The sequence below is a fragment of the Schistocerca cancellata genome, chromosome 1 (assembly GCF_023864275.1).
Source record: "Schistocerca cancellata isolate TAMUIC-IGC-003103 chromosome 1, iqSchCanc2.1, whole genome shotgun sequence".
NCBI classification, from domain to species: Eukaryota; Metazoa; Arthropoda; class Insecta; order Orthoptera; family Acrididae; genus Schistocerca; species Schistocerca cancellata.
This window is the reverse complement of record NC_064626.1, coordinates 658,612,391-658,638,536: the sequence shown is the minus strand read 5'-3', so window position 1 is coordinate 658,638,536 and position 26,146 is coordinate 658,612,391.

Sequence of the window (26,146 nt, the reverse complement as noted above, 5' to 3'; positions counted from 1 at the left end):
GGTTAGGGAAGGATTGGGAAGGAAATCGGCCGTGCCCTTTCAAAGGAACCATCCCGGCATTTGCCTGAAACGATTTAGGGAAATCACGGAAAACCTAAATCAGGATGGCCGGAGACGGGATTGAACCGTCGTCCTCCCGAATGCGAGTCCAGTGTGCTAACCACTGCGCCACCTCGCTCGGTCCACACGATCGAACAGCGGAGGAGTGGTACTCAAGCGTCAACTTTAGGTTACAATATCTCCGGATGTAATTAACATTTTTCAATGCAACAAACGGCACTGATTACGTATTTGTTTATATGTTCAGATGTGCTAACAAAACTAACGTGGTTCCATTTAAAAAAAAGTAGGTTTATGTTAAAAAACCTACTGCCGTGCACTTTTTATGGTTTGTATTAAACAATTACACTAGCCCCTCTCCTCACGTTCGGTCTGTGGAATCGGTTCGTCAGTATTTGATGTGGTTTACGAAATATATCCAGCGGTAACGTTAGGTGACTCGCCCTGTATATATATACGTCAAGACCAACACATTGTGCCAACAGTGGTGGCCGACCGATCATCATCAAGGGATGAAATATTGGCACACGTTGCAACTGCTGTCTCATGAAGGGCCATTGGAAACCGTCTGCTTTCACTAAGGCTGAGATAATGTTTACCTCTGGCTAGGCTACGACTGACACCACAACACTGCCAAGCATGGCTACTAAGGTGTCGTGAAAGGATTGACTGGAGAGTAGAAAGGCTCAATGTTGGCTTCAGTGCTGTAAGTAGTGTATATGTAGGTGATGAACGTATACGTGTATGGTGCGGACCTGGTGAGCTGCCTGTTCCAGAGTGCATTCGCTCACGACACACACGTCCCATGGGTAGCTTCATCTACATCTACATCTACATGGATGCTCTGAAAATCACATTTAAGAGCCTGGCAGAAGGTTCATCGAACCACCTTTACAATAATTCTCTATTATTACAGTCTCGCACAGCGCGCGGAAGAAACAAACGCCTGTATCTTTCAGTGCGAACTCTGATTTTCTTTGTTTTGTTATGATGATCGTTTCTCCCTTTGTAGGCAGGCGACAACAAAATATTTTCTCATTCTGAGGAGAAAATTAGTGATTGAAATTTTGTGAGGAGATTCCACCGCAACGAAAAATGCCTTTGTTTCAATGATGCCCACCCCAAATCCTGTATCATTTCAGTGACACTCTCTCCCCTATTTCGCGATAATACAATACGTGCTGCTCTTCTTTGAACTTTCTCTATGTATTCCGTCAATCCTATCTGGTAAGGATCCCACACCGCGCAGCAGTATTCTAAAACAGGACGGACAAGCGTAGTGAAGGCAATCTCTTTGGTAGATCTGTTTCACTTCCTAAGCGTCCTGCCAATAAAACGCAGTATATGCTTTGCCTTCCCCACAACAATATCTATGCGTTGTTTGCAATTCAAGTTTTTTGTAATCGTAATTCTTAGGTATTTAGATGAATTCACGGCCCTTAGAGTACACTGATTTATCGTGTAATCGGATTCCTTTTAGCAATCATGTGGATGAACTCACACTTTTCGTTATTTAGGGTCAAATGCGAATTTTGGCACTATTCAAATATCTTTTCTGAATCGTTCTCGAATCTGTTTTGATCTTCTGATGACTTTACCAGTCAATAAACTACAGCGTCATCTGCAAATAACCTAAGACAGCTGTTCAGATTGTCTCCTAAATCATTTATATAGATAAGGAACGGCAGAGAGACTACAACACTACCTCGAGGAACGCCACAAACGACTTCCGTTTTACTCGATGACTTTCCGGCAATTACCACGAACTGTGACCTCTCCGACAGGAAACCACGAATACAGTCACATAACTGAGACGATATTCCATAAGCACGCAATGTCAGTACAAGCCGCTTGAATGTTATAGTGTCCAAAGCCTTCTGGAGATCTAAAAATATGGAATCAATTTTAAAACCCTTGTCAATTGCACTCAGCATTTCGTGTGAGTGAAGAGCTAGCTGTATTTCACAAGAACGGTGTTTCCTAAACCCGTGTTGACTGTCTGACAATAGACAATTTTCTTCGAGGTAATTCATAATGCTCGAACACAATGTATGTTCCAAAGTGCTGCTGCATATCGACGTTAATGATGTGGGCCTGTAATTTAGTGGATTACTCCTACTACCTTTCTTGAATATTGGTGTGACCTGTGCAACTTTCCAGACTTTAGGTATGGATCTTCTGTCGAGCGAACGGTTGTATATGATTGTTATGTATGGAGCTAATGCATCAGGATACTCTGAAAGGAACCTAACTGGTATACAGTCTGAACTGGAAGACTTGCTTTTTTAAGTGATTTAAGTTGCTTCACTACTCCTAGCATATATGCTTCTAAGTTATCTATGCTGGCAGCTCTTCTTGATACGATTTATGGAATATTTACTTCGTCTCCTTTTGTGAAGGCATTTCGGAAGGCTGTGTTTAGTAACTCTGATTTCGCAGCACTGTCATCGATAGTATTTCAATTGCCATCGCGCAGAGAAGGCATTGATTCTGTCTTGCCACTAGCATACTTCACATACGACCAGAATGTCTTTGGATTTTCTGCCAGGTTTCGGGACCAAGTTTCGTTGTGGTAACTATTATAAGCATCTCGCATTGAAGTCTGCGCTAAGTTTCGAGCTCGTGTAAAAGATCGCCAATCTTGGAGATTTTGCGTCTGATTAAACTTGGCATGTTTTTTGCGTCGTTTCTGCAACTGTGTTCCGACCCGTTTTGTGAAACAAGGAGGATCACCTCCGTCGTTTGTTAATTTGTTTGGTATAAATTGCTGCCGATACTATTTCTTTGATTCAAGCCACATCTGGTCTATGCTTACATTGTTAATTTGGAAGGAGTGGAGATTGTCTCTTAGGAAGTTGTCAAGTGAATTTTTATCTGACTTTTTGAATAGGTATATTTTTGGAGAATTTGGAGTTTATAATATTCATTCTCACTACTATAACCCTGTGTTCACTAATCTCTGTATTAGTTTTGATGCTCGTTATTAGATCAGTATTATTTTTTGCTGCATGGTGAGGGTGTTCATCAGTTACAGCTCACCGTCACCTCTGGTGTTTCTGCAGCATCCAGTGCCGGCTACAGAGGATAGGTTGTTAACCCCGTGCCACTGCTATTCTTCGGCAGGTGGGTGATGTGCTTTTTCAGCAGGAGAGTGCATGTTCACATACGGGTGCTGCAACGTTTCGCCCTCTTCGTTGTGTACAACAACAGCGCTGACCAACAAGATCACCTGGCCTTTCACTAACTGAACATGTATAGGACATGAAGAACAGGGAACTTGGCCGTTCCCCAGGGCCTGAAAGAACCGCTGCCGAATTGCAACAAAATGCGTTCTCACGATGCCATCCGGCACGTTTATAAGCGTCTGCATGCTAGAGCATACGACTGCGAGGTCGCCTGAGGAATGGTAACAGTGTACTGACGCATCTGTTTGAACACTCTTTACTATAACATGCGTGTTTCATTTGCTCCGTATTTGTTATCAATACTCCTACAAGGATGAACAACTTGCCAGCTCAGGTGTCTATAAAATGCTCTCGTGCTTACACTGTTCCTTTTTTTTCCGGTACTGTAGATCGCATCGTACTTAACGAACTGAAATCGACAAATATAACAGTAGTTTTGGGAGATGCCAAGGGGATATTATATGTCCGTTACAGTGTCAAGTTTCAGTCCCAGGAAACTGAAGCGAAATACAAGTAGACCTGCACAGGATCGGCGATTGCTGCGTGTATTGGCGACCGACCTTGAATGTAAATCAATATTTTTGACGAAACGAAGACAAGGGCAACTACAGTATGATGTATTTATTCAGTGGCTAGTTTCGATAGTGTTGTCATCATATTTTGCTCAACATAACCAAGTCAGACTAGATTTCTAGAGTGACTCTTTGTCATCATATACCAAATTTGCGCAAACCATTTGTAAACGAGCGCTTATAACTGGCATACTACAATGATTCATGAGACTGGTAAACTTTACAACAATCATTCATTGATAAGTGAAGCATTGTGAATACGAGTGTACACAGTGTTTAGTACTACGTAAAAACACCATAGCAGTTGTTGCATTTGGTAATTATTATTGGCGTGACACACAATTTGTAAATAATGCTGTTATTTCTGAGAAAGATTAATCGAGCAGCGTATTTTGAGTTTCACATTTATTAATTCTCCATCAAGAGTTCAGCCGCTGTTTAGAATCAATCGAAGTTGTGCCTGGAAGTTAGTCAGTGCTAACTGAATAGCTCGGCTGGCCAGACGAGGACACAAACAGACGGCGCCATGAATAATGACGGAGATGTGAGTGCGCCCGCCTGGCTTCTGTGTTGCGTCACCGTGCTTCAGAGGACTCACACCGGAAAACAAGCAGCACAAAAGCAGCACGCGCGCCTCTTCACGTCGATCGTCCGGTACAAACTTTCCTGGCGTAATTTCTACTGTCAGAGTATTCTTCCTGTAACAGACTTCCATACCATGATTTCGAGCACGAAAGTCACTTCCGATTCCAATTGGTGTAGTTTGTGATATCGTTTGTTCCTAATTTGCTGTCGAAGTGTGGCGCAGGATACGGGTGGGAGCGGTGTTTTGTCTGGGGTCTGTGTAAGAGTGCGCATATGACCAAATGCTTTGTTTCGTTGACAAGAATTAACAATGCCAGCCAGCATACATAAATAAACAAGGCAAACAACTGCGCTCGGTCTTTAAATGAACTATCTTAAAAAAACAATAATTTAAAGAAACACATACGCGCCTCCATTAATAAAATAATAAAAGTATGCAAGAGAACACAAAGAACATACACCTACACACAATTAAAACTAAAAGTAGGGTAGATTAGAACGTCACTGTTGTCCTCGCAGCGCGAGTCGAGTCCTTTGCATCCAATCCAACGGAACAATTCGTGAAGACATGATGTAGTGCTTCTCCTTCGTGCACGATGGGCTGGACAGCCACCGTGCTGGTGTCACGGGTTTCTCCTTGTCTGCAGAGGAACGTCTTCTAGCCTCCGTGGAAGGTTGAGATATTTGTATGCGTTCAGCGCTCCGTGTATTAAAAACGGGTTCACTGTCCCACACCACAGGTTTACACTCTATGGACGCTGACGTTCCACATGACGAAGCCAATCGGGGTTGTCAACAGACCAATAGTGCATGTTCTGACGGTTTACCTGGTAATGACTGGTAATTGCGGCTGCATCACTAAACAAGATACATGATGCATCTGGAGTATCCTGGAGCAATTCCCATGTACAGAAGTTAACGCCATTGTTATAATCGCTTCCATACGTTCTTGATGGGTAGACACGTGAGAGGGATGGAACGTACGTCGATCGAGGTTGCGTAGGACACTTGCCTGTCTCATGCCACATCCTCGTGCGATTGCCCGGAGGATAACGTCCGGGTTACTGCAATAGCAGCAAGAACATTAATTTCACCCTCTTCTGTCGCCAGTTGTTTCTTTCTGTTATGTTGCCTAGGTGTTACATCACCAATTTCACGTAACTGGTTGAAGATGTTGATAAATAATTGCCGAGACGGTGGGCATCTATTCAGATATCTTGCCACGTACGCCGTCCAAGAACAGACTATATTCTTCATACACTGTCGGTGCACCATTAGCATGTCCGCTTTTTCTGCATTGATAAATACCATCGTCCGCTCACGACCTACAACTTGGATTGTCACACAGTAACTGATTACCAAGTCGCAATGCATTCAAGGAGCACAGAAGCAAACTGCAAGCAAACGTAACAACATCGCACCTACCAACTCCACAAGTTGAATTGCACAAACAAGAGTAGGTGTGGGAACTTTTCAAAACACAAGGTGCATCAAAAAGCATCATTCGATTAAAAAAACGATAACTATTACATTATTTGAGTTATGTTCGCGAACAAAGAACTGTTGGAAAGAGCAAACTCTCGAGTTTTACATGGTTCTCGCTAGGTAACAGCAGTGTGCGCCATCTTCAATTCTAGTAAAAATGGCATCGGGACAACAGAAAGCGTTTTGTGTTCTGCGTTTTGCGCAGTGCAGGTCAGTAACAACTGTTCAGAGTGACTTTCGTACTAGGTATGGTGTGGAACCTTCTATAGTACATAGAATTAGACGATGGCATGAGCAGTTCCGAGAAACAAATTGTTTGTGTAAAGGCAAATCACCAGGCTGTCCTCGAGTGTCTGACACATGCGTCGAACGCATCCGCCGTAGTTTCACAAGGAGTCCGCAGAAATCCGTTCGCCATGCAGCTCGAAAGCTCGACACGCCCCCAATGTCCGTCTGGCATGTGTTGCGTCGACGTTTACACTTGAAACCATACAGAATTCAGCTACTGCAAGCTCTTCGTGAAGGTGACAAACAACATCGTGTGGAGTTCTGTAATTTCGTTCTTGGCAAGATGGAGGATGACAGCTTTCTTCCACGCTTAGTGTTTAGTGACGAGGCAACATTCCATTTAAACGGAAAGGTGAATAGTCATAATGTGAGGAAATCGGGTACGGAACAACCACATGAAATTGTATAACATGAGAGGGACTCTCCAAAATTTAATGTGTTCTATGCAGTTTCACGGGAAAAGGTGTATTGTCCATTTTTCTTTGCTGGGAACACTGTTACAGGAAGCACGTATCTCGATATGCTTGAGTACTTTCTTTTCCCACAGTCTCTAATTCGAACGATTTCATTTACCAACAGGATGGGGCTCCACGACACTGGCGTCTGGACGTACGAGAATGTTTAAATCAATGGATTACTGAACCATGGATCGGTCACAGTGGACCATATTACTCAGCCTTACATTACTTGCCTCGAAGGTCACCGGACATGACTGTATGTGATTATTCCATGGGGTGGTTTATGAAAGACTTTGAATATGTGCAACCGTTACCAACAACAATGAATGAATTGAGACATCCCGTAACAGCAGCTGTGGAAGCTGTAACTTAAGACATGCTCGCTGCAGTTTGGGAACAATCTGAATACCTCATTGACATATGCCTTGCATCGAAAGGAGGGATACTGAACACCTATGAGATGGTATGACTTTTTGAGTCTCCCGTCCACCAAAAACAAAATTCATGTATATGTTTATTAGTTTCAGAAATATAGACATGCCAAATTGGATGATCGTTTTTGAAACTCCCTGTACAATATTTCGTAAAGGACTCCACTAGAATCCTACAAAAAACGCTAATGCCGTTCTAATTTACCCTACTTTTAGTCTGTTAATATCTTAGGCATTCTTCTATTTAAAAAGTGTATGTTTGCACAAAAATCCACTTTTTAATATTATTTCAATCTAGCACTAAAAGCCCCTGAGTACCAATCCATTCTGTGAAAGCTACGCCTCAATAGCACTTCACATTACCGAAATATTTGCGGTGCAAAGTTTGTGTGAAGCACTTGTGTATTCTCTGTGTTAGCGGTATAAGTGCAGATACTGGTACCTTAATGTGTGTCCACTTCAGTGTATCACTTATTTTCGTTCTGCACATATCTGTCTTCCTGCAAACACGTTACTTACATCTACATCTACATTTACGTGATTACTCTGCTATTCACACTAAAGTGCCTGGCAGAGGGTTCAATGAACCACCTTCAAGCTGTCTCTCTACCGTTCCTCTCTCGAACGGCGCGCGGGAAATACTAGCATTTAAATTTTTCTGTGCGAGCCCTGATTTCTCTTATTTTATCGTGATGATCATTTCTCCCTATGTAGGTGGGAGCCAACAGAATGTTTTCGCGATCAGAGGAGAAAACTCGTGATTGAAATTTCATGAGGAGATTCCGTCGTAACGAAAAACGCCTTTGTTTTAATGATTGCCACTCCCATTCATGTATCATGTCTGTGGCACTATCCTCCCTATTTCGCGATAACGCAAAACGAGCTGCCCTAATTTGAACTTTTTCGATGTCATCCGTCAGTCCCACATGATGCGGATCCCACACCGCAAAGCAATCCTCCAGAATAGGGCGGACAAGCGTGGTGTAAGCAGTCTCTTTGGTAGACCTGTTGCACCTTCTATTTGTGCTGCTAGTGAATCACAGTCTTTGGTTTGCTCTACCCACAACATTATCTATGTGTGCGTTCCAGTTTATGTTATTTGTAATTGTAATCCCTAAGTATTTAGCTGAATTTACAGCCTTAAGATTTGTGTGACTTATCGCGTAATCGAAATTTAGCGGATTTCTCTTAGTACTCATGTGAATAACTTCAGACCTTTCTTTATTCTGGATCAATTGCCACTTTTCGCACCTTACAGATTTCGTATCTAAGTCATTTTGCAATTCGCTTTGGTCATCTGACGACTTTACAAGACGGTAAATGACAGAATCATCCACAAACAATCTAACAGGGCTACCCAGATTGTCTTGTATGTCGTTAATATAGATCAGGAACAATAGAGGGCCTATAACACTTCCTTGGGGAACGCTGGAAATTACTTTTGTTTTACTCGATTACTTTCCTTCTATTACTACAAACTGTGACCTTCCTGACAGTAAATCACGAATCCAGTCGCACACTGAGGCATACGCACGCAGTTCGGTTGGAAGACACTTGTGAGGAACGGTGTCGAAAGCCTTCTGGAAATCTAAAAATATGGAATAAATTTGACATCCCCTGTCGATAGCACTTATTATTTCATGAGTATAAAGAGCTGGTTGTCTTTCACAAGAACGATGTTTCCTAAAACCGTGCTGATTATATTTCAATAAATCGTTTTCTTCGAGGTAATTCATAATGTCAAAAACAGTACGTATTCCAAAACCCTACTGAAAATCGACGCTAGTGATATGGGCCTGAAATTCAGCGAATTGCTGCTATTTCCCTTTTTGGGTATTGGTGTGACTTGAGCAAATTTCAGTCTTTAGGTACGGAACTTTTTGTGAGTGAGCGGTTGTATATAATTGCTAAATATGGAGTTATTGTATCAGCATAGTCTGAAAAGAACCTGACTGGTATACAATCTGGACCGGAGGCCTAGCCTTTATTAACTGATTTAAGCTGATTTGCTACACCGAGGATATCTACCTGTATGTTTCTCATCTTGGCAGTTGTTGATGATTGGAATTCAGGAATATTTACTTCGTCTTCTTTGCTGAAGGAGTTTCTGAAAACGGTGTTTAATAACTCTGCTTTAGTGGCACTGTCATCAGTGACTTCGCGCAGTGAAGGTATTTATTGCGTGTTACCATTGGTATGCTTTATGTATGACCAGAATCTCTTTGGGTTTTCTACCGGATTCCGAGACAGAGTTTCGTTGTGGAAATTATTAAAAGCATCTCGCATTGAAGTACACGCTAAAGATTTCGAACTTCTGCAAAACTTTGGCAATCTTAGGGAATTTGCGTCGTTTTAAATTGATCATGCTTTTTTCGTTGCTTCAGCAACATCGATCTGACCCGTTTTGTGTACCATGGGGGATCAGTACCATCACTTATCAATTTATGTGGTATATATCTCTCAATTGCCGTCAATACTACCTTTCTGAAATCATTCCACATTTTTTCTACACTTAAGTGATCAGATCGGAAGGAGTGGAGACTGTCTCTTAAAAAGACGATAAGAGAATTTTTATCAGCTTTTTAAGTAGATGTACTTTGCGTTTCTTTTTCATGGTTGTAGATGTTACGGTATTCAGCCTAGTAGCATCTGTCTTGTGGTCGCTAATCCATGTATTCGTCATGATACTCCCTATTTGTCCAGGATTATTTGTTGCAAAGAGGTCACGTATGCTTTCGCAACCATTCACGCTTCGAGTGGGCTCATGACTTAATTGTTCAAAATAATTTTCTGAGAGAGAATTCAGTACGATTTCGGATGACGTTTAATGCCTACTGTCGACTTTAAACGTATAATTTTTTTGCATGTCGAGGGTAGATTGAAGTCACCACCGACTATAATTGTATGAGTGGGGTACCTATTTGAATTGAGACTCAAGTTTTCTTTGAACTGTTCAGCAACTATATCATCTGAGTCGGGGGATCGGTAAGACGATCCAAATAATAGTTTCGTCCGATTGTCAAGTATAGCCTCTAGCCATAATATTTCGCAGGAACTATCTAACAATTTCACTACAAGGTAAACTACCACTGCCAGCAATAAATATTCCACCACCAACTGTATTTAATCTCTCCTTTCTGAACACTGTTAGCTCGTTTGAAAAAATTTTGGCTGAATTTATTTCCGGCTTTAGCCAGCTTTCCGTACCTACAACTATTTGAGCTTCAGTGCTTTCTGTTAAGGCTTGGAGCTCTGGTTCTTTCCCAACACAGCTACGACAATTTGCAACCACAATACCAATCGTTTCTACGACTACTTTACTGTGTTTTATTATCTGCCCCTTTTTAGACGGACGCCCTTTCTGTGGTTTCCTGATACCCTCTAACCTAAAAAGCCGCCCAGTCCCTTCCACACAGTACCCGCTTCCCGTGTAGCCGCTTCCTGTGTATAATTGACTCCTGAACTGTTAAGCGGTACCCGGAAACCCACCACCCGATGCCGCAAGTCAAGGAATCTGCAGCCTACCCGGTCACAGAACAGCCTGGGCCTCTGATTCAGACCTCCACTCGGCTCTGCCCCAAAGGACGATGCTGCAGATGGTGAGCTGCGCCTTAATCTCGCCGATAACCGCCCGAAACCAGAGAGAATCCTCCGATCCAAAGCGACACACGTCATTGGTACCGACATGGGCCACCACCTGCAGTTGGCTGCATCCTGTACTCTTCATGGCATCCGGAAATACCCTTTCCACATCCGGAATGACTCCCCCCGCTATGGACACAGAGTGCACACTGGCTTCCTTCCCCTCCTTTGCAGCCATGTTCCTAAGGGGCCCCATTAAGCACCTAACATTGGAGCTCCAAACTACCAGAAAACCCATCCTCTATGAATGCCCAGACCTTTCGGGCCGAGAAGCTTCCTCTGGAACAGAGTGGACGACTACATCCGGCTGAGAGACATCGTCAGACACAGATAACGCCCGAAACCTGTTCGTGAGACGAACCGGAGAGGCCCTAAGATCGGCCCCTCAGTAAGTCTTCCGCTGCCTGACAGACTTTGGAATGATATCCCTCTCGACCACAGGTAAGTGATCAACTTCAGTGTAGGCAGTACCCGTGTCCGACCCCCCACAGTGATGCCCCTTGGCAGCAGCTGTGTGACAGAAGCCAACACTGCCTGGAGCTGTGAGCGAAGGGTCAACAATTCTGGTCGCATCTGTACACAGCAATCACGGCTCCTACCCATTACTGAAGTCGCTCCTGTTTGTAGCTCGCAAAAATATGAAACAAACGAACGGTGTACTCGCCTTATTATCAGTAGGAACTCACATTGCTCTCTCACTTACGGTATAACCGACGCTGAGCTGTTCTAACCAAAACAAACAAAAGCCTGTACGATACGAATGTCGATACAAGGGTCGATAACAACGGCGGTACTCTACGCTTCACGGTTATTAAAATAAAGAGTTGTGCCTAGCAAGCACTCAAACAAGCAAGAATTGCAAAAATAAACTAGTAACTAAACAGATAACTGAAAATAAGTCGCTCCTGTTTAAGGCTCGTAAAAATATGTAATAAACGAAAGGTATATTCGCTTTATTAGCAGCAGGAAGGCAAACAGAAGAAACTCTCGCCGCTGACGTGCGGTCCTTACCTTGCTGAAATGAAAGTCCACGATGGCTTACCATGAAGGACAACATAACGAGGCGTAGAATATCGTCGACGTACCGCTGTGCTGTAAGGTTTCGTGGATGACAACCAAAGGGGTCCTGCTATGAAATGAAATGGCGTACGAGACCATCACTCCTGGTTGTCGGGCCGTATGGCGGATGACAGTCAGGTCGGTATCCCACTGCTGTCCGAGGCGTCTCCAGGTATGTCGTAGCTGGTTATCAGGATTCATTTCTAAGCGGGGATTATTGCTGAAGGTAACTCTATCCCAGTCAATGAGATTCAGAAATGGTTCAAATGGCTCTGAGCACTATGGGACTTAACATCTGAGGTCATCACTCCCCTAGACTTAGAACTAATTAAACCTAACTAACCTAAACACATCACACACATCCATGCCCGAGGCAGGATTCCAACCTGCGACCGGAGCAGCAGCGCCAATGAGATTCCAAGCCGAATGTGCCCGACACCATTTGCAGCAGCTGCAATGCCAAAAATAGCAATGCAAAAAATGCAGTGCCCGACGCCACTGCAAACGGGCTTGTTGGGGTACAGATGTCAATGGTATCCGGTGCAAGGAGCGACGTGAGCTCGGCCCCCTTTTTGTGAGCCACCAATTAACGGACCCTGTGATCGCTGGAGCACCAGTTGCACTTCGGATCGACGATAATACTGATTCCGGGGCTCTTAGTACATCTGTGACGATTGTTCTCTCGTCTCTCTAGGACTAATAGTGGCTCACTCCTATTCGAATGTCGAGCGATTCGCCGATTACGCCAACGGACTCCTTTGAGGCCAACCCAACTACACGTTATCTCTCAAATGTTGATATTGGCGTGTATTGTGAAGACGTATGTCTGCGAGAAATATTTTCTGTCCAACCGAGTACACGGAATGAAATTCGCAACGACTTTATATCCTGGTATTGATGTGTCCCCTGTTTAGTATTCTCGCTAGCTGCGCGGTGAATAGCGCTGCGGCATTATACATTCATCCATTGGCCGCCAAAGTTTAGAATTTTGCATAGTTCTTCAACCAATTTACATAAATCCTTCGTGGCGCGTTTTGTTTTTTGTTTCTCTTTTTTTATCTCAGAGCGTGTTTAAAGAAAGTGGTTCCTCTAAGAACAGAACTCTGGAATCTTTGACGCCTCCTATATCAATTTTTCATCCACTTTTTTTTCAGCTTGCAACAAAGTAGGCCAATTACTACACCTGCAGCGTCTTAACCATCCAACGTTTTGAACGAGACACAATATTGCACAATATTAACGCATACTTTTACCGAGCTGTCTAGGATGAACTTCAATGACGTTGCCCAATATTACTGAACAATAATACCAACTGTCTATAGACCGTTAAAGCAACAATTATCACCCTTCGCTAATGTAAGATGCTATTCTGCGAAAAGGAAGCATTTCCACATAGGCAGATCAACCAACCCTTTCAGATCACTCAGCAAACAATACCGTACAGCTCTTTCATCACCATCTACATCTACTCACACACTCCGTAATCCATATGGTGCGTGGTGGAGGGTGTCTTACACCACTCTCAGTCATTCCCTTGTTACAATCATAATTGGTGCGAGGGAGAACTGTCTGTACGCTTCCGTAAGAGCATTGATTTCTCTTATCTTGTCTTTGCGGTCCTTACTTGAGACGTACGTTTGCGGCAGCAGAACCATTCTGTAGTCAGTCGCAAATGTCAGTTCTCTAAACTTCCTAAACTGTTTGGCGAAAAGAGCGTGTTCTTCCCTCCAGGAATATCTAATTGTGTTCACAGGTCATTTCCGTAATACTCACGTTTTTTATAGAACCTAAAGGTAACAAACCTAGCAGCACTCTTCTGATTTCCTTCGATATCTTCCCTTAATGCGGTTGTTCAGTTGAACATTCAACTACGAAGGGGCGGGGAGTCGACCCCGGTTTTGACTTCAAATGGTGTACTGAGAAACGGAAAACATGAATCAATATAGCGGCACGCGTTACTGACAACTGTGCCTTAACCTCTGCAATACCACAGTAAGTATGTACTTCTGTGATTTCATTTTAGTAACCTGGAAATGCTTTCGTACATGGAGCTAGATTTGAAATATCTCCCGCCTTAGGACAATTAAAAGTAAGAGTATGCGTTACCATCTTTTCGATACCTTGTTGATTACTAGGAGGCATTTCATACCTTGCCGATAAAATTCATGAAGACGAAACACGGAAAACAAGAAATATAGTCTACATTTTGCATTTATTATGCAGCACGTTCGATAAGGCCACAATAACCATTAGATAAGATCAAAAATGTAAAAATTTCAGTACTGAACATAAATTGCGCAAATGACTCCTTTTTCAGGAAAACTATTATATTCTACCTTTCCACCTGTGCACAACTTTTTATTTTGGCTACAGAAAAAACTTGGACAAAGAAGATATGAACTTAACAATGAGACTATCGGAGTAGTGTTGAACATCACTAAGAGAAAAATTGTAATGACTCCCGTGGGTACGGTGCAATGAAGTTAGCTACCAAGTGGAAACGATGGGCGAAAATAAAAATTCCTTCGAAAAATGGTTGTCGGGCTGAAAATTAATTCCCAGAGTGCCCGAAACAGGAACACTATTACTTTAGCGCTGTACAGAGCTTACAAGCACGAAAGTATCAAAAAATTTGATAGTTACTCAAACTGAGTGTAGAGTAACGTGACAGTGGAGGAAACAATGAGATGAGAAAACAGGCGTGATAAAAGACACGAAATAACCAGTGGCCGTTGTGAAATTGAAATGTATACTTTTCGGACATGTATCCTGACTAAATGCCGGAAGACAGCCAAGAAAATTCCTTAATATGTTCCCCCTGGTTGATGGCTCTCTATCTTCCGCCATAACCGAGTCCATCAACATGAGGTAGCAAATATGAGGTAACCAAGGAGGTGGAAACGTGGGTTCTACTATGCCAAGACTGCCTGGTAGCTACGACAGGAAAACACATTTAATTAGCAGGAGTACAAAATAAGAAAGTATTTATTACTTAACATTGCTGTAGTCGATGTATAGGAAACCACTAGCTGTTGATATTAATAATTTGCACAAGAATGAGTACAGTCTGTGTTGAGATTATAAGTAACAGGGTAGAATGTAATAAATAAATAAATAATAAATAAATAAATAGTCCCTATGAGCTGTACAGGGCAGAAAAAATGCGAGTAATTGAACATTTCTGCTATTCTGCATCCCATGACATAACGAACTGGAGGAATACCAAAAACTAGCGACCCTACCGGACTCGGGCGTGTTTGAACTGTATGCGGGAAAAAAACACACGAGTAACGTAATGTTTCACACAGTGAGACACAAACACCCACGACACTCCTACTTATTTTAGTTATACACTGCGACAGCCGTGCGCCAAGCGGACAGTAAAGTATTCAATGAATGCGACCAGTATCGTTTATGTTCATTTGTAAAAGGGTTTGTACATAATGAAGAATATTAAGTGCAATAAATTCAAGCTACTGTAAAAATAATACATCAAATTTATCGTGCTACAGGTTTCTTAAGAACAACAAGAGGTATCGAACATTATATTTGTATAATTAGGATTTTCTTGTAACCTACAAAGAATTACTGAAAAAAATGTTTCTTTTATGAACAAGAAATAGATAGGGAAGATCAGAAAGCATGACGACTTACAGAAAGACGTCGTATATGTACAAAATAATAAAATGTTTGGTTCACTACGAAAATAATACAGGAAACCAGCAGAGAAAGCAGTAACTACATAATTTAACGTACCAAATAAGCCACCATAATTATAGCTGAAGAGAAAACTGTACCACATGGGTGTAATAATAAAACGATAAGAAGAATAAAACTTTTTCCCCGACTCAAAAAAACCATTACCGCAGTTTTCGCTGTATCAGAGCAACAAATGTCACTGTTCTCTGTTGATCCATCATGAACAGGGGGTATCAGGTGATTAAGTAATTGACAATATCAATGATATTCTTCAACAGCCGTGTAGATAAGATGTTATTTTATTTTATTTTGACAACAAGTTTCGGCATTCTACTGTGCCGGCCGCTGTGGCAGAGTGGTTATAGGCGCTTCAGTCTAGAACCACGCGACGGCTACGGTCGCAGGTTCGAATCCTGCCTCGGGCATGGATGTGTGTGATGTCCTTAGGTTAATTAGGTTTAAGTAGTTCCAAGTTCTAGGGGACTGATGACCTCAGATGTTAAGTCCCATAGTGCTCTGAGCCATTTGAACCATTCCACTGTGCCGTCTTCAGGCCCGGTATATATTTTATCAAAATAAACGATAATGCCATACTTTGCCATACATCCCTGGATTTCGTGAATTCAAAACGATTCACAAGTACTTCATTCGAAACTTGCTACTAAGTCTTCGAATGAAGCACTTGTGAAACGGTTTGAATTCACGAAATCCAGAGCTACATGGCACTGTGTGGCATTATCGTTTATTTTGAGAGATGCATGTGGGGCTTGAACATGGCATAGTGGAATGTCGAAACTGGTTGTCGTCAAAATAAAATAAAATAACATCTTACTTTCACGGCTGTTGCAGAATTTCATTCATTTTGATAACGTCAGTATTTGTCAACATAGTCGTCTATATAGAAATAATTACATTAAAAACTGAACTGGAAAGTAAAATGAAGTACAACAGTGGCCCAATATTTAGACTTCGTTCAAAATTGCTGCGTGCCGAAAAATGCGCCACTCATAAGAACAATTAGCAACTAAAATACATATGCTTCTCATGGATAAAATACTGTGATTATTTTCTCTAATTTTCAGTGGGGTAAAGTGCAATTATATCTAATTTCAAGAGCGTTTCTTTGCGAAGACATTGTAGCTTATGAAATTTATTTCATGAATTTTCTCTCTGTTCACATTAATTTTACAGTTATGCAGATCTTTCGATATTTTATCAACGTTTGGGACACAAAAATATAATTACAATTTCATAAAACAATTAAAAACAAATATTAATATTGTGGCGGACTCCTCGGGATAGCGGCCTGCTTTAGCAAGCCACTTCCGGGATTTCAGGGAGGCCCGAATCCTCCCGGCCGGTTAACGACGACGGCCGGTGTGGCAGCCAGCGTGGATGTTTTTTTTAAGCGGTTTCCCACATCTAACTAGGTGAGTACCGGGCTTGTAGTCACGTTCTGCCTCAGTTACAGTCTTCGCAAGCATTTAGAAAACGTCAACACATTTTCACATGGAAGAATACTAAACGTAGATAGAATACACAAATTATGTCCCTGTGGGGAAAGCGTTGGTGACAGACGGGCATCCAGCAATCCGTTAACACTATCATTGCCACATACCAACATTAACGTGCCGAGTTCGTAATGATACGGGATATACGTCAGGAAAAAGAAGAAACAAGGGAAGACTAATCTTATGGCACATTAGGCGTTAAGCAGCGTGTAGTTCTCTTGTCGCTATGGGCGCTACTGTCACTTCAACCGTCAAACACTACAACTTCGAATGTTCCGACTGTATATGTCAGACAGTGTCAGTAACGAAACGGTGCTTTGAATCTCGTTACTCGGTAACAAATACATACGGTATCCAACAGCTGTAGTCTCTATGCTTTCACCTACTGGTACCTAGGCATTATACCAGCTGCAACTCGCAAGTGGAATGACTGGCAGAACATGTGTTTGGCGCTCGCTTCGTGGCGCTGGTATGCGCTGCGCTGCGTTGCGCCGCTACGCTGGCTGAAGTGCCGACCTGCAGACTGTCTGTTAGGCGGGTCTGCGTAACTCCGCGGCGCACCCCAGCCCGCCGTACCGGCTAAGTGGCTTGCGCTTAACCAAATTAAATACCCATTAGGCGGCTCTAAGCGGCGCTGCGCTACTTACGGCGAGCGCCAGCGATCTTCAGCGCTGCAGCCACTTACCTGCAACAAAACAACAGTACTGGGTAAGTGGCCTGTCAGCCAGGCGTAAGTACACACAAGCATAACATGTCAATGAAGTCTGCAAACACTTATCTGTGGGCTAATATTGTTATTATTTTAGTCATACGTGGCCTCTAAGTTCTTTTAGACAGGAAGGTTTATTTTAAATCAGCATGAACCAACTAAAAATCTTAATTTAGTAAAAATATGAAAAAATACCTCCCTTAATGAACCATGGACCTTGCCGTTGGTGGTGAGGCTTGCGTGCCTCAGCGCTACAGATAGCCGTACCGTGTGTGCAACCACAACGGAGGGGTATCTGTTGCGAGGCCCGCCAAACGTGTGGTTCCTGAAGAGGGGCAGCAGCCTTTTCAGTAGTTTCAGGGGCAACAGTCTGGATGATTGACTGTTCTAGCCTTGTAACACTAACCAAAACGGCCTTGCTGTCCTGACATGCAGCTTTACTGTGTGGTTAAATGATGATGGCGTCCTCTGGGGTGAAATATTCCGGAGGTAAAATAGTCTCCCATTCAGATCTCCGGACGAGGACTACTCAGGAGGACGTCGTTATCAGGAGAAAGAAAACTGGCGTTCTACGGATCGGAGCGTGCAATGTCAGATCTCTTAATCGGGCAGGTAGGTTAGAAAATTTAAAAAGGAAATGGATAGGTTAAAGTTAGATATAGTGGGAATTAGTGAAGTTCGGTGGCAGGAGAAACAAGACTTCTGGTCAGATGAATACAGGATTATAAATACAAAATCAAAAAATGGCTCTGAGACTACGCGACTTAACTTCTGAGGTCATCAGTCACCTAGAACTTGGAACTAATTAAACCTAACTAACCTAATCACATCACACACATCCATGCCCGAGGCAGGATTCGAACCTGCGACCGTAGCGGTCGCTTGGCTCCAGACTGTAGCGCTTAGAACCGCACGGCCACTCCAGCCGGCTAAATACAAAATCAAATAGGGGTAATGCAGGAGTAGGTTTAATAATGAATAAAGAAACAGGAGCGCGGGTAAGCTACTACGAACAGCATAGTTAACGCATTATTGTGGCCAAGATAGACACGAAGTCCACGCCTACCACAGTAGTATAAGTTTATATGCCAAGTAGCTCCGAAGATGACGAAGAGATTGATGAAACGTATGATGAGATAAAAGAAATTATTCAGATACTGAAGGAAGACTAATATTTAATAGTCATGGGTGACTGGAATTCGACAGTAGGAAAAGGCAGAGAAGGAAACGTAGTGGGTGATTATAGAGTGGGGTAAGGAATGAAATAGAAAGCCGCCTGGATAAAATTTTGCACAGAGCATAACTTAATCATAGCTAACACTTGGTTCAAGACCCATGAAAGAAGGTTATATATATGGAAGCGGCCTGGAGATACTGGAAGGTTTCAGATAGATTACATAATGGTGAGACAGAGCTTTAGGAACCAGGTTTTAAACTGTAAGATATTTCCAAGGGCAGATGTGAACTCTGACCACAATCTATTGGTTATGAACTGTAGGTTAAAACTGAAGAAACTGCAAAAAGCTGGGAATTTAAAGAGATGGGACCTGGATAAACTGACAGAACCAGAGGTTGTAGAGAGTTTCAGGCAGAGCATTAGGGAACGATTGACAAGAATGGGGGAAAGAAATACAGTAGAAGAAGAATGGGTAGCTTTGAGACATGAAATATTGAAAGCAGCAGAGGATCAAGTAGGTAAAAAGACGAGGGCTAGTAGAAAACCTTGGGTAACAGAAGATATATTGAATTTAATTGATGAACGGAGAAAATATAAAAATGCAATAAATGAAGCATGCAAAAAAGATTACAAACGTCTCAAAAATGAGATCGACTGGAAACGAAAAATGGCTAAGCAGGGATGGCTGGAGGACAAATGTAAGCATGTAGAAGCATATAGCCGACCGGTTGTGGCCGTGCGGTTCTAGGCGCTTCAGTCTGGAACCTCGTGACCGCTACGGTCGCAGGTTCGAATCCTGCCTCGGGCATGGATGTGTGTGATGTCCTTAGGTTAGTTAGGTTTAAGTAGTTCTAAGTTCTAGGGGACTGATGACCACAGATGTTAAGTCCCATAGCGCTCAGAGCCATTTGAGCCATTTTTGTAGAAGCGTATATCATTAGGGATAAGACAGATACTGCCTAAAGGAAAATTAAAGAGACCTTTGGAGAAAAAAGAACCACTTGTATGATTATCAAAAGCGTAGATGGAAAGCCAGTTCTAAGCAAAGAAGGGAAAGTAGAAAGGTGGAAGGAGTATACAGAGCGTCTATATGGTTCAAATGGTTCAAATTGCTCTGAGCACTATGCAACTTAACTTCTGAGGTCATCAGTCGTCTAGAACTTAGAACTAATTAAACCTAACTAACCTAAGGACATCACACACATCCATGCCCGAGGCAGGATTCGAACCTGCGACCGTAGCGCTCGCGCGGTTCCAGACTGAAGCGCCTTTAACCGCACGGCCACACCAGCCGGCGAGCGTCTATACAAGTGCAATGTAGTTGAGGACAATATTATGGAAATGGAAGAGGATATAGATAAAGGTGAAATGGGAGATATGATACTGCGTGAAGAGTTTGACGGAGCACTGAAAGACCTAAGTCGAAACAAGGCCCCAGGAGTAGACAACATTCCATTAGAACTACTGATGGCCTTTGGCGAGCCAGCCCTGACAAAACTCTGCTATCTGGTGAGCAAGATGTAGGACACCATAACACCACCGCCTCCGAATTTTACTGTTGGTACTACACACTCTGGCAGATGACGTTAACAGGGTATTCGCCATACCCGAACCCTGTCATCGGAACGCTACATTGTGTCCCGTGATTCATCACTGCACAAACGTTTTTCCACTGTTCAATCGTCCAATGTTTACGCTCCTTACACCAAGCGACGCGTCGTTTGGCATTTACCGGCGTGATGTGCGGCTTATTAGCAGCCACTCAACAATGAAACCCAAGTTTTCTCATATCCCGCCTAACTGTCATAATACTTGCAGTGGAGCCTGATGCAGTTTGGAATTCCCGTGTGAGGGTATGGATAGATGTCTACCTATTACACAATGAGACCCTCTTCAACTGTCGGCGGTCTCCGTCCGTCAACAGACGAGGTCGGCGTGTACGCTTTTATGCTGTTCGTGTCACTTCACGTTTCAACTTCACTATCATATCGGAAACTGTGGACCTAGGGATTTTTAGGAGTGTGGAAATCTCGCGTACAGACGTATGTCACAAGTGACACCCAATCACCTGACCACTTTCAAAGTCTGTTGAAAACATGTTCAAATGTGTTTGAAATCTTATGGGACTTAACTGCTAAGGTTATCAGTCCCTAAGCTTACACACTACTTAACCTAAATCATCCTAAGGACAAACACACACACCCATGCTCAAGGGAGGACTCGAACCTGCTCCTGGACCTTGAAGTCCGTGAGTTCCGCAGAACGCCCCATTCTGTCTCTTACGATGTCTGATGACTACTGAGGTCGCTGATATGAAGTACCTGGCAGTAGGTGGCAGCGCAACGTACCTAATATTAGAACTGTATGTTTTTGGGCCTGTCCGGATACTTTTGATCACATAGTGTATATGACAAAGGGGAATGGGCTAAGGACTTCCTTTCAACAGTTATGATACTAATAAAGATAAAGACAAACACTAAAGAATGTGAAGAGCATAGGACTATCAGTGTAATTTGTCATACAGCTAAAGTGTTACTGAGAGTGTTGAATAGAAGGCTATATAGCAAGCTGGATAGAGGGATTGCAGAGGAGCAGTTCGGATTTAGAAGAGGAAAAGGAACAACAGATGCTATATTTACTCTAGAAAGAGAGGATAAGGACTGGAAATGAAATGTGAGAAGGAAGCAGCACTGGACGAGGTGATAGAAGAGGTTGTTGCATTTTCCCACTGTTGTTTAACGCATACCTTGAAGAGATTATTGCGAAAGGCTTAAATGGGAAAAGAGGAATATGTATTGATGGGAAGCGAATAGAATGTATAAGATTTGCTTATGACATGGTATTAGTGGCAGAAAGTGAGTGGACAGTGAATAACATGCTGAAAGATCTGTATGAAGCTTGTGTGGAATATGGGATGCAAATAAACAAAGCAAAAACAAAGAGTATGGTCATCAGTACAAGACGCAGGTCGTCCAGTATTAAAGTAGGACAAGTGACCATTAGCCAAGTAAGTGCATTTAAATATCTTGGAAGCACAATAACTGAAGACTTGAGACGTCACCAGGAGGTGAAAACTCGAATTGCCATAGCGAAGGAGGCATTCAACAGAAAGAGGAGACTGTTATGTGTGAATTAGATAAAGGTCTAAGGAAAAGACTTGGCAAATGTTTTGTCTGGAGTGTGACACTATATGGGGCAAAAACATGGACGCTGAGACAAGAGGACGAAAAAGGTTAGAAGCATTTGAGATGTGATGTGGAGGAGAATGGAGAGGATAATCTCGATGGAAACTGTGAGTAATGAAAGAGTATTGGAAAGGCTTGGTGAGAGAAGATGTCTACTGAAGATTATAAGAAAAGGAAAAAAGAACTGTTTGAGACATTCATTGAGAAGGGAGTGCTTGCTAGAAGATGCTTTGGAAGGACTGGTTCGTGGGAAAAGACTGAGAGCAAGAAGGAGATACAAGATGATAGACAACATAAAGGGAAGAGGAAATTATGTGGACCTGAAGAGGATGGCAGAAGACCGGACAGCCTGGAGAACTACCATATGAAAACCTGCCTTTTGGCATAACACTTATGATGATGATGATGAATCCGTCCTAGGTGGAGATCCTACACACTCGTGCAGTACCCAACGATAGGTCGCGTTAGTCTTGTATATGGAATCGCGTTTACATATGAGCTGCACTTTCTAGAATTCTCCCAATAAATCGAAGTAGACGTTTCCCTTTCGATACAAACCACCTTACGGGCGTGTTCAGTTTCATATCGTTTTGAAACGTTCCGCCTATATACACTCCTGGAAATTGAAATAAGAACACCGTGAATTCATTGTCCCAGGAAGGGGAAACTTTATTGACACATTCCTGGGGTCAGATACATCACATGATCACACTGACAGAACCACAGGCACATAGACACAGGCAACAGAGCATGCACAATGTCGGCACTAGTACAGTGTATATCCACCTTTCGCAGCAATGCAGGCTGCTATTCTCCCATGGAGACGATCGTAGAGATGCTGGATGTAGTCCTGTGGAACGGCTTGCCATGCCATTTCCACCTGGCGCCTCAGTTGGACCAGCGTTCGTGCTGGACGTGCAGACCGCGTGAGACGACGCTTCATCCAGTCCCAAACATGCTCAATGGGGGACAGATCCGGAGATCTTGCTGGCCAGGGTAGTTGACTTAACCTTCTAGAGCACGTTGGGTGGCACGGGATACATGCGGACGTGCATTGTCCTGTTGGAACAGCAAGTTCCCTTGCCGGTCTAGGAATGGTAGAACGATGGGTTCGATGACGGTTTGGATGTACCGTGCACTATTCAGTGTCCCCTCGACGATCACCAGTGGTGTACGGCCAGTGTAGGAGATCGCTCCCCACACCATGATGCCGGGTGTTGGCCCTGTGTGCCTCGGTCGTATGCAGTCCTGATTGTGGCGCTCACCTGCACGGCGCCAAACAAGCATACGACCATCATTGGCACCAAGGCAGAAGCGACTCTCATCGCTGAAGACGACACGTCTCCATTCGTCCCTCCATTCACGCCTGTCGCGACACCACTGGAGGCGGGCTGCACGATGTTGGGGCGTGAGCGGAAGACGGCCTAACGGTGTGCGGGACCGTAGCCCAGCTTCGTGGAGACGGTTGCGAATGGTCCTCGCCGATACCCCAGGAGCAACAGTTTCCCTAATTTGCTGGGAAGTGGCGGTGCGGTCCCCTACGGCACTGCGTAGGATCCTACGGTCTTGGCGTGCATCCGTGCGTCGCTGCGGTCCGGTCCCAGGTCGACGGGCACGTGCACCTTCCGCCGACCACTGGCGACAACATCGATGTACTGTGGAGACCTCACGCCCCACGTGTTGAGCAATTCGGCGGTACGTCCACCCGGCCTCCCACATGCCCACTATACGCCATCGCTCAAAGTCCGTCAACTGCACATACGGTTCACGTCCACGCTGTCGCGGCATGCTACCAGTGTTAAAGACTGCGATGGAGCTCCGTATGCCACGGCAAACTGGCTGACACTGACGGCGGCGGTGCACAAATGCTGCGCAGCTAGCGCCATTCGACGGCCAACACCGCGGTTCCTGGTGTGTCCGCTGTGCCGTGCGTGTGATCATTGCTTGTACAGCCCTCTCGCAGTGTCCGGAGCAAGTATGGTGGGTCTGACACACCGGTGTCAATGTGTTCTTTTTTCCATTTCCAGGAGTGTACTTCGACATACTTTTCTACGTTCATCACACCAGATAAAAACTGTATGTAAGTCATGTTGTCTTCTCGAACAGTCACTCAACGACGACACTGTTCCATACCTTACAGCTTCATCAGCAAACAGTCACAGAATGCTGCTCGCCTTATCCGTCAGTTTATTAGAGAATATGCAAAATAGCATTTCGATTAATTTGCCTTGTCAAATTCAATTGAAATCCAGATCCTTCGATGACAGCATCCGCCATTATTGTCAGATTTTTTCGTTTATATTTGTTTCATCCCCCTCCCCCATACTGACGGTGGGTGGTCTATCAGCGGTACAGCCAAACCGCTCATCAGCCATGGGGTTAGTACCTACACAAGGCGAAAATAATAAATTAAAATGTGAAATATTTACAAATAATTTTAAAATATGTAAAGGACGAAATTTATAGCAATTTTTACGTAAAAGAAACTTTTTATTATTTTTCCAACGAAAAAAAAAGATAAAATTAGAAGATATACAAAACACATTATAGAAACAGTGATGTCAATAAAGGAGGATCAACACTGGCAAAAAATTTGTTTCTTGTGCAGGGAGAAACGGTAGGTGTCTAGCAGAAGCAGGGTATGGGTACAAGTACAGAGGTTCGTCGGGTGCATCTATAGAGGAGGTGTTTGGAAAAAATGAAGTGAGGAGTACCTTGGGGCGTCGGTAGGTCCATAATATGAAAGGGAAAAGAAGTTACAAAAGATTGGTCGGGAAAGGGTGGATCCCTGATGGGATGGGGTAGGTGGGGAGGAGCTTAAGTTGGTAGTAAGGGATTGATTTCAATGTCTGCGAGAGGGAGACGGTTGAAATTTCGTTGGGATTGGATGTGGAATATGTGTAGGAATAGGGATCGTGGAATGTGTACGCAGGAGCAATCCTCGTTCGCGGCAGGCAGAAAATGGGATTTTTCGAGTTGATAAAGCGTTTCGTCTAGGTTGTACGGACGTGTTCAGTGACTGGGGAGAGACGGTAATTTGATGGAGATATGAGGATTCACGTAGGCTTTTGTCAGAAGCTGAGTCTTCAACTTTTATGACTGTGTGAAGAGAGGACAGCTTCTCATTAGCTGCTTTATGTCACCGTCGAGTCACAGAGATGGCGAATACAAAGGTGGCGTTCTCCATGTCCAGAAATAAAATATGCTCTCGCTGCTCAGCGTCATTACTCATATTACGTGTTAAGCTTTGTGACGTATCCCTGTATGAGATTTCTTTGCCAATTAACAGCTTCCATGCTTTGCTTAGTGCATAACGAGTGTGTCTCTCAGAGTCGTCCCTCATTAAAATCATATGGTCGCTACAGCCCGTAGGGTGAAACGTCTCTAGTTTTTGATTAACACTGCTGCCTCTCGATCATGGGCTTCACCCGGGTTCGATTCCAGGCCATGTCGGAGATTTCAATCGCTCGAGACTGTGTGTGTGTGTGTGTGTGTGTGTGTGTGTGTGTGTGTGTGTGTTTGTCTATAATCACCGATATGCAGGTAGTCGAAGTGGCGTCAAATAAAAAGACTCCGAGCCAGTAATGGAATGTGCACATTTTAAGGGTGAGACAAAATCCAGGATTGTTCAAACACAATCGTTTAGCTATGTAGTAGACTTTCATCGGCGAAATGTTTTTAGGCAAGCACTCCGTCGTGCTGGATTTCATAGCCATCTTGGGGAAGGTGACTTCTTATTTCATAAGTTGTTCTAGAGTACATGGCGCACATACAGGGTGTTTCAAAAATGACCGGTATATTTGAAACGGCAATAAAATCTAAACGAGCAGCGATAGAAATACACCGTTTGTTGCAATATGCTTGGGACAACAGTACATTTTCAGGCGGACAAACTTTCGTAATTACAGTAGTTACAATTTTCAACAACAGATGGCGCTGCAAGTGATGTGAAAGATATAGAAGACAACGCAGTCTGTGGGTGCGCCATTCTGTACATCGTCTTTCTGCTGTAAGCGTGTGCTGTTCACAACGTGCAAGTCTGCAGTAGACAACATGGTTTATTCCTTAGAACAGAGGATTTTTCTGGTGTTGGAATTCCA